Here is a 12772-nt window from a genome sequence, read left to right as displayed (position 1 = left end):
AAGAAAAAAATAGCAAACAGTATACTTCGATCTGCATTCAAACTCCATAGTTCTTTCTTTGGGTGTGGATAACATTTTCCATCATGAGGCCTTTGGAGATGTCTTAGATCCTTGTATTGCTGAGAAGGGTTAAGTCTATCAATATTAGTCATCGCATAACGTGGCTGTTAAAGTGTGCAATATTCTCCTGGTTCTGCTCACTTCACTCAGCATCAAACCATACAAGTTTTTCCAGATTTTTCTGAAGTCTGCCTGCTCATCATTTCTTTTTTTTGGCTAGGCAATGGGGTTAAGTGACTTGCCCAGGGTCACTCAGCTAGTAAGTGTTATGTGTCTGAGGCTGGATTTGAACTCAGGTCCTCCTGAATCCAGGGCTGGTGCTCTATCCACTGCACCAACTAGCTGTCCCCTCATCATTTCTTATAGCACAGTAGTATTCCATTACATTTATATACCACAACTTGTTCAGCCATTCCCCAATTTAATGTGTACAACATTCTCCGGGTTCTGCTAACTTCACTAAGCATCAAACCATACACGTCTTTCCAGGTTTTTCTGAAGTCTGCCTGCTCATCATTTCTAATAGCACAGTAGTATTCCATTACATTCACATACCACAACTTGTTCAGCCATTCCCCAATTAATAGGCATCCTCTCAATTTCAAATTCTTTGCTACCACAAAACAAGCTGCTATAAATATTTTTCTACATGTGGGTCCTTTTCCCATTTGTATGATCTCTTTGGGATACAGCCCTGTAAGTCCTACTGCTGGATGCTTCAAAGTCTTTTAAGGCAGAAGCTGCTAAATCTTGTGTTATCCTGACTATAGCTTCACAGTATTTAAACTGTTTGTTTTTAGTTGCTTGTAGTGTTTTCTCTTCAACCTGGGAGCTTCAAAATTTGGTTATAATGTTCCTGGGAATTTTCATCTTGGCATCTCCTTTGGGTGGTGATCTATGGATTTTAAAAATTTCTAGTTTACCCTCTAGTTCTAAAATTTCAGGGCAATTTTCCTTAATAATTTCTTGAATTACAGTGTCTAGACTTTTTTTGATCATAATGTTCAGGTCATCCACAAATTCTTATACTACCTCTCCTCCATCTGTTTTCTAGGTCAGTTGTTTTTCTTTTTCTTTTTTTCTTTTTTTTAGGCAACTGGGGTTAAGTGAGTTCCCCAGGGTAACACAGCTAATAAGTTCAGTTGTTTTTCTCATGAATGTTTCACATTCTCTTCTATTTTTTTATTCTTTGGATTTTTTCTTATTATTTCTTTGTACCTTATAACATAATTAGCTTCTCCTTGCCCAATTCTAACTTTTAAAGGAGTTATTTTCTTCCATAAGTTTCTGGATTTTTTTCCCCAATGAGTTGATTGTCTTTTCTTAATTTTCCTGATTTTCTTGACTTAGAGTAAATGCTAAAAATACTGTGAAACCTACTTACAGAAAATACTGGTAATTCAGTGAGTCAGATGTTATAATGAGGATTTCACTTAAGCAAGATAAAGGTCTATCATGGTGTTTTTAGAGAAAAGTTTAGCGATAAGCAAACATTTTTATAATCTCTAAGAAAGTTCCTAAGATAACTTCCACTATAGCTTTAAATGGTCAGTTTTAAATCTGTCATCAGTTGAATGAGAAATAATGAGGAAAAAAAATACTATTACATATATCCTGACTTTGGTTCCTCCTTGCAGCTTCCTATCTGTTCCTTTTTAGAGTCTGATGAGAGCCACCATTCATTTGTTCAGAGTCCCCAGATAGTCACTGTGAATTTTTTGGAGACTGTAATCTTTTACTACTCACAGCCACACAATACTAGTAGAATATGGGTAATCAGGGAATGGGGATGGGAAAAGCAGACCAGAAGAGATGAGAGAATTTGTTTCAGGGAAAAGTTTATTGTCATTAAAGGAGTTCTGAAACTTCTCAAAACCAGTTCAGACCATTCTCTTCTTATTTAATTCTGGGTTCAACACAGGCATATGGAATATCTAACCAAGATGTGACAGACAAGCTTTGTAGGCTGTCTGATAAAAATGAATGTCATAATCTAGATAAAAGTTTCTTCATTAGCTTCGTTTTTCCTCTGTGGACGTTTAAGCCAAACTCTCTTGAATGATTATAGACCTTATCCAGGAGTAAATTTATCACTGAAATGTGTAAATGATAAAAATGGGGTAGTCACATGGCAAAGGCAAGAGATAACTGATGGGATGCCCATATGCTACAATGGCAGCCTTAACAAATGAAGGAAAAGTAAAGATGGCCCCTACCACATTGGATAGATCCCTTATGGTAAATTTATGAAAGAAAAAAACGTATAGGGAGGCATCAATGGGGTTGTGATCAGCATTATCCATAATTTAGATATTACCTTTATGTGAATACTAAACACAAATGAAAAGATGACAAGGAAGAGGTGAAGGAAGGTTTCAAGTTTTAATTTTCTCAGTAACAGAAAAAACTGAGACTGAGGCAGAATCAGAACTGTACTCTTCAACGAGAAAACAGTGAGGAGAGGGTGGTTCCTGTGTTTGTAACAGCCAGGATGCTCCAGGAATGGGTGACATTCAAGGACATGGCTACAATCCCCCTTCTGGAGAGTTGGAGCACCTGGACCTGTCTCAAGAGGGGCTATATAGGAATGAGAGGCTAGAAAATTTTATGAAGTTTGCTGAATTAAGGGGAACCACTTTAGATGCCTGAGGGAAATAGCCCAAAAAATGACTGTTCAGGCAAACTAGACTAGACTACTTGATATCCTCTGTATACAATATTCCATCCCCTACCTCCCAGCATTTGAACAGGTTATACTCCATTCTTAGAATGCTTTCTCCTTCCTCTCTTTCACCTCCCCCAGAATCCCTTGCTCTATTTAAGATTCAGCTCAATGGCCAACTCCTTTAATTCCTTAAGAGGTCTTTCCTGATTCTCCCACTGATTAGCAGTGCCCCCAAATAATCTACATATAATGTAAATTTCTTATCTATGTACATATTGCCCTTCCCATCAAATTCAGATTGTAAGCTCCTTTAAGGCAGGTAAGTTTTGTTTGTGCATTTATATCCGCAGCATTTAACACAATTATTAGTATCACCCCCAGACAGTTTCTGCTTCTAGCCAAGCCCCTACAATCATTACCTAGGGGACAGGATGAAACATCTTCATCAATTGTTCACCAACTGCCACTACACCAGGCAAAAGTTGAAGAAACTGCATCATGAAGAAGAGATAAGAGGTGGCATGTGCCAAGCAAATCAGACCACCTACCACTACCTGGGTTACCATTACCTGCCTTCAGACCCTAATGGCTACAGTCCAGGAAATAGTGTTATTATAACCCTATCATCACCCTCCCCTTCCAACCACTAGCCCTATTTTCAGCCCAGACCCTGAAGCCATTATCTAGGGAATCGATCCTTGTGTAGTTGTGACCTGACAACTACTTTTGCAGGGGCCATAGCCCCTGTCATCTCAGCAACTAACGATCCAGAAAGGACTTGCCACCAAAAACCCTAAGAACTATCAAATGCCTCAACATCAGGTACAGATAAAGTTTTAGTAGTGCAAATAATGGAACAGCTAGATGGCACAGTAGATAGAATGACAAGCCTGGAGTCAGAAAAATTCATCTTCCTGAGTTCAAACCTGGCCTCAGACACTTACCAGCTATCTGGTCCTGGACAAGTCACTTAACTCTGCCTCAGTCTCCTCATATGTAAAATGAGCTAGAGAAGGAAATGGCAAATCACTGCAGTATCTTTGCCAAGAAAACCCCAAATCGGGTCATACAGAGTCAGACATGATTGAAATTACTGAATAACAAGTGCAAATAACATTACAGAAAACACATTACCATGTGCTGCTTTGCTATGGTACCCTAATGATCAAAGTCTTTCCATCTGACTTGCAAATGAAACCTCCCATATGTGTTGCGCCCACTAAAACAGGCAGTCTTACTTTTCTATTTGTACCACTAGCCGTTAAGCACAGTACTTTGCACATAGTAAATGCTTAACAAGTCCTTTTTTATTCCTTCATTAAGAAATAATTTGAACTAAATTACCAGAAGAATACTGGATATGCAAGAGAGTACAAATGATGTTATCAAAGAAATGTGTGATCAAAACAAGACTGACTGAACACATAGTTAACATGAAAGGATAACTGTCGGACATTATGTGCTCCATTGCTGTCTTCACAATGTCAAGAGGAAAGCCAAAAAGATAGATCGCCAAAGGGGAGGATGTGGGCAAGACACATGTACAAGAGATCCTGAAGGGGGAACAATTCTCACATTGGTGAGATCACTGCTCTACTGAAACACAGGAGTATTATTACTGACAACTTTTCATATCCATAATTCTCCCCTTTTTCTGATTGGACATGTAATTATCAGCGTAGAAATTTCCTCTACCAACGAAGAGGCAACCTTCCCTGCAACTTATACAGTCTAAGAACGTTGTCTGGGACACTGAGAGCTAAAGTGACTTGTCTAAGACCACACAGTCAGCAAGGGGCAAAAGAAGCATTTGCCTTAGGTATTTTGAGATCATTTTTCTGTCCTTACGTCATACTCTGCCTCCCCTTAGGTTTACTAGGTCTATATAGTAAAGCTATAGCTCTGTAGGCTTATTATATATATTCTTGAGATAACATTAACTTACAACAGTCTTACTTGGGTAGTCATACTTATCACAAGAGATGAGGAAAAGTAAGCTCAGAAATAACTGTCCCAAAAGTCCAAAACTTTCTTGCTCTCTTCATTCCCTTTCCATATCAAAACACTGAACCACATAAAAAAGGGAAGTTATTTAATCCATACTGTTTACTATAGTTTACTAGTTTACTGTCTCAATGATTAGCCTTTAATTGAAACTCATTTATACTGAAATCTTACTTCAAATAGGCATTTATACTTCAAAAATTCTTCTCACTAATAAATCAATTTCAGACATCAAAAAAGTAGGTGGGGCTTAGAATTGTCTCAGAAATACAGAAACTGCCCAGAATGTTGTTTCACATTTTTAAATACTTTTATTGTATTTAAAAATGCAAAAACCGTTCTTAGTTCACAGGCAGCAAAATTTGTCTCCCTCCCTCCTTACCCCACAAGAGAGAAGGCCATCATCTGACATAGATACACATGTAAAACTATACTACACATAGTTCTTTCTTTGAAGTAGATGTCATCTTCCTTCATAGTTTCTTTGTAGTCAATGTGAGTATAACACTAAAAACTTAGTTTATTCAGTTTTTCTTTGAACAATTTTGCTGTTACAACCTTCTCTTGGCTCTATACATTTCACTCTTCATTATTTCATGCAAGTCTTTCCATGTCTTTTTCTTTTTTTTTTTTAAGGCAATTGGAGTTAAATGACTTGCTCAGGGTCACACAGCTAGTAACAAGTGTTTGATCTGACGCGGAATTTGAACTCAGGTCCTCCTGACTTCTGGGCCGGTGCTCTATCCACTGCGCCACCTAGCTGCCCCTCCATGTTTTTCTAAAAATCAACCTGCTCATCATTTCTTACAGCACAGTAGTATTCCATCACAATCACATACCATAAATCATTTAGCTATTCCCCAAATGATGGGCATCCCCTCAATTTCTAGTTCTTGGTCATCACAAAGAGAGCTGCTACAAATATTTGGGAACATATAGGTTCTTTTCCTTTTTCCCTGATCACCTTGGAAAAGAGACCTAATAGTGGTATTGCTAAGTCAAAGGGTATATATGTAGTTTTATAACTCTTTGGGCATAATTCCAGACTGCTCTCCAAAATGGGTGGATCAGTTCACAGCTCCACAAACAGTGTATTAATTTTCCAATTTTTCCACATCCCCACCATTTGTCATTTTAGCCAATTTGGTGTGAGATATCTCAAAATTGTTTAAATATATATTTCTTTAATTAATAATGATTTATAGCATTTTTTCCACATGACTATATATAGCTTTGATTTCTTCATCCAAAAACTGCATGCTCATACCCTTTGACCATTTATCAATTGGGGAGTGATTCTTATAAATTTGACAAAGTTCTTTATATATTTGAGATATAAGACCTTTATCTGAAAAACCTTCTATAAAATTCCCTTCCCCTCCTCCAATTTTCTATTTACTTTCTAATCTTGGCTACCAAAATCTTTTTAATTTAATGCAATTAAAATTTTCCATTTTACAACTCACAATGCTCTCCCTTATTTATTCATAAATTCCTCTCCTATATAAGTCTGACAGGCAATGTTCCATGTTGTTCTAATTTTCTTATATCTCCCTGTATATCTAGGTCTTGCATCCATTTTGACCTTATCTTGGTAAATGGTGTAAGATATTGGTCAATATCCAATTTCTACCATTCCTTTTCAGTTTTCTCAACAATTTTCACCAAACAATGAATTATCCCAAAAGCTTAAATTTTTACATTTGTTAAACAAAAGGTTATTATAATCATTTGCCACTGCATATTGTATATCTACTCTGTTCCACTACTACACCTTTCTATTTCTTAAATACCAGATAGTTTTGATAATTACTGGCTTATAGCACAGTTTAAGATCTGGTACTGCTAAACCTCTTTTCTCTACCTGAAAGTCCTTTAATTCATTAAATATCCATTCTCTTTTTTTTATACAAGATTGCACTCAGCTTTGCTGAGTAAGTTATTCTTGGCTGCAAACCCAGCTCCTTTGCTCTTCACAATATCATGTTCAATACTCTTCAGTCTTTTAATGCAGAAGCTGCTAAATTTTGTCTTATCCTTACTTATCTCCACAGTATTTCTTCTAGCATTTTCTCCTTGACCTGGGAGTCTTTGAAATTTGGCTATAATGTTCCTCTGAGTTTTCATCTTGGGATCTCTTTTAGGTAGTGATCAGTGGACTTTTTCAATTTCCATTTTACTCTTCTCTTCCCCTAAGCCTTGACCAGGGCCCCTAACAAAGCTTTAACCCCAAACACTCTTACTTCCTACCATCCCTCCTGAGGCTGCAAGCTTCTGTTCACCCATGTACTAAAACCAGGGACTCCATTCTGTTGCGAGTCATCACAACCAGCAGAGCCCTCACCCCTCTGCAATCACACTCACTGGCATGTATTCACTCCTCCCCGCCCAGAGACACAGCCTGTCTAGTCAGCATCCAGGGCCAGCAGAAGGCCCTGAAATCTTCTCTTGATCAATCATCATACCCCCCACACTGTCAATGGGGTGAAAGTTCCCGAAGCTGAGGCTCTTGCCTACACTGTTGCTCCCAGGGCTTCTTGTTTGTTGATTCTCCAGTATCTGCACTTCAATCAGGTCAGACCACTACCCTGGGAAGTCAGGTCTTTCCTAATATCCTTCCAAGTTGTTTTAGGCTAGACAACTGCTTTACTCCACGTTTAATAATTTCTGCCACTCTAATATTCATTTTTGAGACCTTAAATTATTTTGGGAGGGAATTTGGGAGAGCCATGCAATTTCCTGCCTTATTCAGCCACTTTCCCAGAATCCACTTACTTTTTTTTCCATCAGCAAAAATTTGCCTTCTTTCCTCCCTACCCCTAATTTGAAAAACCCATTATAAACACTTTGATCAAGCAAAACAAATTTCCCTATTGATCATGTCCAAAAGAACATATATACTCTTACTTCTTTATCAGGAGGTAGGCAACATATTTCATTATTACTCCTTGGTTATCATGACTTGCCATTATGCTGATCAAGAGATCCGAAGTCTTCCAAAGCTATTTGCCTTTAAAATTGGTGGCATACAAACAGTTCTCTTTGTTCTTCACTCCACATCAGTTAATGCAAGTCTTCTCAGGTTTCTCTGAAATCCGTATTCTTTCATCATTTCCACCAAAGCCTTCAGGTTGTTCTCTTTACCACAAACACCTCCCACTCCAGTGCATCCTCCACTAGGTTGCCAAAGTGATCTTAAAGTGAAGGCCTACCCATGTCATCATCTTTCCCCCCTCCCCCAACTCACCACAAATAATTTCAGGTGTCTCTTGATCACCTCAAGGGTCAAATATAAAATCCTCAGTTTGGCTAGCTTTCAAAGCCTTTCATAGCCTTTGCTCAAACCACCAAACCAAATCCCAGCGACACTTCTCTCCCTGCTATTCCTCCAACAAGAATCCATTACTTGAATCTGGGCATCTTCACTGACTTATCTCCCATGCACAGAATATTCTTCCTCTTTGTCTCTACCTCTAGTCCCACCCTCTGCAAAGCCTTTCCTGTGACCTTCCTACAAGCGGGGACTGTCTTTTGCCTTTCTTTGTATCCCCAGTGCTTAGCACGGTGCCTAGCAAATAGCAGGTGCTTAATGTTTATCGAGTGACTTACATTTATATACCATTCTTGTTTAGTCATTCCCCGACAAATAGACACTCCCTCAGATTCCCATTCTTTGCTACCTTCAAAAAAAAAAAACTATAAATATTTCCATATATCCTTAGGTTAAACTTTGTTTTGCTTAGGACTAATCCCTCCCTAACCTACCCAACTTCTAAATTCTCCCTTTTCCTGTGTTGAGTGAAATATATTTCTATGCCTGTGAGTGCGTGTGTGTGCTCTCCCCGCCTTTGACCAATTCAGGTGTGAGAGAGGCTTGACTTAGCCATTCTTCCCCCAAATCCTTATTTTTATAGATACCAACTTGCAGATTATATGGGATAATTTCCCCTAACTTTCCTTTCCCTCCCCATTCTCCAATGTATTTCTTTCCCCCTTTTTCCATTCTTTTAATAAAGACATAACAGAACCACTCCCAGGACTTGTCTAACTAGACTCCCTCTATCACCTCTGATGATCATGATGATGGGGTTCAGTGGAGACACATGTATCAGTTCCCCCGTCAGAATGTAAGCAGTTTATCCCTTATTTAGGCCCATGATTGTTTGTGTTTACCAATCCATGTTTTTCTTAACTCCTGTGTTTGAACTTCAAAGCCTCAGACCTAGTCTTTTCTTCAGGAATTCTTGGAAACCCTGTATTTCATTAAAAATCTATTTTCCTTCTTGTAGGATTATATTCAGTTTTACAGGATAAGGTATTTCTGACTGTAAGCACATATTAAATATCATTTGCCTTCTGAAACATGGTATTCCAAACTCTCTACTCCTTTAAGATGGTGACAACTAAATCTTATGGTATCTTGATTATGGTACCTCTGTACTTGAATCTTTTTCTTTCTGGCTACTTGTTGACCTGAAAGCTTTGGATTTTGGCTATGATGTTCCTGGAAGTTCCCATTTTGAGGTTCTTTTCAGATTCTTTCTATTTTCACTTCGCTCTCTGGTTCTAAGAGATCTGGGCAGTTTTCTTTTGAGAATTTTTGAAACATAACGTCTAGGCTCTTGTTTTGTTCATGGTGTTCAGAGAGTCCAACGATTCTTCATTTTTTCCTCCTCAATCTGTTTTCCAGGTTAGTCTATTTTCCCCATAGTATTTTGATTTTGTTCTAATCTCTCGTCTCACGGAGTCATTTGCTTCTAATTTGTCCATTCTAATTTTCAGGGATTTTGTTGCTCTGGCAACGTTTTGTACCTCTTCTGACAACCTATTAATTGCCTTTCCAATTTTCCCTTTCACAACTTTAATTTCTTTTCCTTTATAAAAATATTTTAAAACTCTTGCTTCATATCTTCCAGTAATTCTATGTGAATCTGTGCCTAAGCTATATTTTTTTCTGAAGTTTTGTTTATGTTTTGGAACTGTTACCTTTCAGATTTCTGTCTTGTGCATTCCTGTTACTATAATAGCTTTTTATGGTGCGATTCTTTGTTCGATTTTTCTTTCAGCCTACTTTCTTCAGACTTGATCTCAGGGTCAGGCTTTGCCTGTGCACAGAGGGAATTTCTGGGTTTGTCCTGTTGCATTCTTGGAGTATTGAGAGCTGTGTTACTTCAGGATCTCAGGGACAGCTCAGACTAGGCTCCCAAAATGGTATGATGCAGGACAAAATCTGATGGCTGATGCCCTCTGGTCTGAGCTCTGCAAATTCCTGATCTGGATTTGGGTGTGAGCAACAGCAGACTATTGCTGGACTCATTCATTATCAGCCAGCAGTAAAGCACTTTTGGTTTAGAATGGCAGAACTGTAGGCTACCCTTTGGTCTGGAAATCACCCCCTTGTTACTTTTTTACATGGTTCAGATTAGGTTAGAAGAGACCTGTACAACTTGGCAGTTGGTAGAGACCAAAATTAAAATAGGCTAAACTTTTCCAGGCCACAGATAGGTTTTTAGTGGCTCACTTTCCAAGTAAAGGTATAATTAATGATTGAACTATTTTGCAAATAAACCATATTAAAAAGAAAGAAAATTTCAATTAACACCAATTAATTACACTTATTACTTAAGATTCTACTTATCATGAAATCACATTAATAATAAAAAAATTACTTTGTTAAGCAATACAAGTTTTAATACATTTTTCAGGTTTTCTTACTGTTTACATTCAGTTACGACAAAACACAGCAAAAAGATACAACTCTCACTTCTCTCAGACTAGAGATAGACTGATGATGGTTGGTTGCTGCAGGTCACGAGACAAAGAGACAGTGAGTGCACAGTGGCAACCCACCTGCCAAGTTACATAATGGGCAGAGTAGTGACTAGTGGAAGGTGGGTTAAGCAGGGCACAGACAAAGCACTCATTACACCTTCACCTTCTTTTACATCTACATTTTTCGCAGGTAACCCAAAATCCTTTGGCAAGCCACATGTTGTACAGGCCTGGGTTAGAACAAGGGTAGGAAAGTATGGCCTAGGGGCCAAATCCATAGACCCAAGAATGACTTGTACCTTTTTAAATACAATAAAATTTCACTAACACACACAAAAAAAAAAAAAAGTAAAAAACATTCTTAGCTAGGGTCACACAAAAACAAGACAAGACCTGAGGGCTGTGGTAGTTTGGTGATCCTGTGGAGGTAAAAGCTCAAACTGAGACCCCACAACCTGCTCCTGAGGTCTAAGCCATACCCTTGATGTTTACTTCTGAATTTGCCTCTGCCTAGGGCCTGCAACCCCTCCTTACCCTAGAATAACCCTGTTTCCCACACTTTGCATGTGGTCTCTGTGCCCCAGTATGAGTCTAAGATCTATTCTTGCCCCAATAAACAATTTCTCCCTGCACTGGAACACTGCATTCCGCCCACTCCTGGACAGACCTGTCCCCAGATCTCTCCGACTTTCTATATCAATCTAGGATGGAATGACTATTTTGTCGTTCTTTGATTTTTTGATTCCCTCATCAGTACTTGGTTGGGTGCATTTCTAGATTTGTTTGGAATTTTTTGTTTGTTTTGAGAGAGTAGTTTGGGAGTGTAGCTCATTAAGCCTCTTCCTACTATTCTACTATATTGCCTCGAACCTCAGAACCTACTTTAAAAACCTACTTTTTAAAAAAGTTACTTTGGGAGGAAATATACTCATTCTAATAATGTTGACACTGTCCAAATCACTTCCTTAAATTCATTTAATTAGGCCATCAGTGTAACTATCTTGGGCAGGTCCTCAGATGAGGTGTGCCCAGAAATGATCAGGAAATCAAGGGCAGACAAGATCACTAGGGAAACTGCATAGCTTTTTCAAAAGCTTCAGTTGCTCCCCAACACAAAAATCCATTTATTCTCTCAGCGTTGTTCTACGGCTGCAAATCATGGGACATGCACCCAATCTCCTTGCAGGTGAAACAAAAGGTAGTAGAAATGTATGACAGATCTAACTAAATTATAGCATGTTATCAATGATAAGTGTCAAAGGTAACTTAAAAGTTATTACCCAAAGGTCAGTAACTCAACGAAAATGTGATACAACAGACAGAGCAAGTGTTGATACCTGTATTATGTTAAAAGGCCTATATGAAGTGCTCGAGTACATACAATCAATCCTCTAGGAAGGATTTATTTAAGAATCTAGACAAAAATTACGGAGGACTAGAAGAGACAAAAGAGTTGCAACCTACATTGGTAGAGGCTATACCCACATTAATGAGAGCTCAGATCTACTCAAGTATTGAAGTATATTTCCCTCATATGAAGATATAAATTTTCCTCTGTAATTCTCAACCGGAATTGGGAATAATAATTCCTCCCTCTTTCACCTCCACCCTCAGGTCCTCTCATCTCCAAGATAAATTCCTAGTGCCTTCGACTCATCTTAACACAGTATGGTTTCCAGTTGTACCACCAAACTCGTCACCATCCTTTGAATGATGCCTGTCATCCACTGCGGAATACATGTCAGAACCTTCCTTGTTTTGGACATTATGTTTCCATTCATACAACTAAGAATGCTATGTTTTTAATCTGTCATATCACAATACTAACTCACTTAGAATTCCTTGACCACTAAAATCCTATTTTTTTTTTTTCACATCAATTGAGGGCTAGCTACTTTTATCCTTACTCTGGACTTACTACTAATTTTTAAAATCCAAATGTAATCCAAGTTCATTTTTACTGAATTTTTTAATTGAATTGAAAATCATTTAATTGAAAATGTCATCTTATTAGATTCATCCTATCATTCTAACCTATCAAAGACCTTTTGGGAATATTACAAAAATACAAAAGTAAACTAAAACATGAAAGCATACTATTTGCAATGCTATACTTTCAATTTGGCAGCTTAGTACAAAATCTAAATGGAATTTTGAAAATTATATTTAAGGGCAAAGTATAAACTTTTTCTCCATCTACTTATAAAATCTAACGGTATTTAGCTTTTCTAGTTTATATGTTTTACTACGTGGATAGTTTATCTGATGTTG

At 37.9% G+C, this 12772-nt stretch overlaps 1 protein-coding gene across 1 annotated transcript in view; it reads right to left on the bottom strand.

Annotated features, from left to right (window-relative positions):
* TSG101 (tumor susceptibility 101) overlaps window positions 1-12772 on the bottom strand; it is a 91632-nt gene that overhangs the window by 52607 nt on the left and 26253 nt on the right. The window lies entirely within an intron of this gene.

Source organism: Vombatus ursinus, unplaced genomic scaffold (genome assembly GCF_900497805.2).
Source record: "Vombatus ursinus unplaced genomic scaffold, bare-nosed wombat genome assembly UNPS02015202.1, whole genome shotgun sequence".
NCBI classification, from domain to species: domain Eukaryota; kingdom Metazoa; phylum Chordata; class Mammalia; order Diprotodontia; family Vombatidae; genus Vombatus; species Vombatus ursinus.
This window is presented reverse-complemented; position numbering and strand designations above follow the sequence as displayed.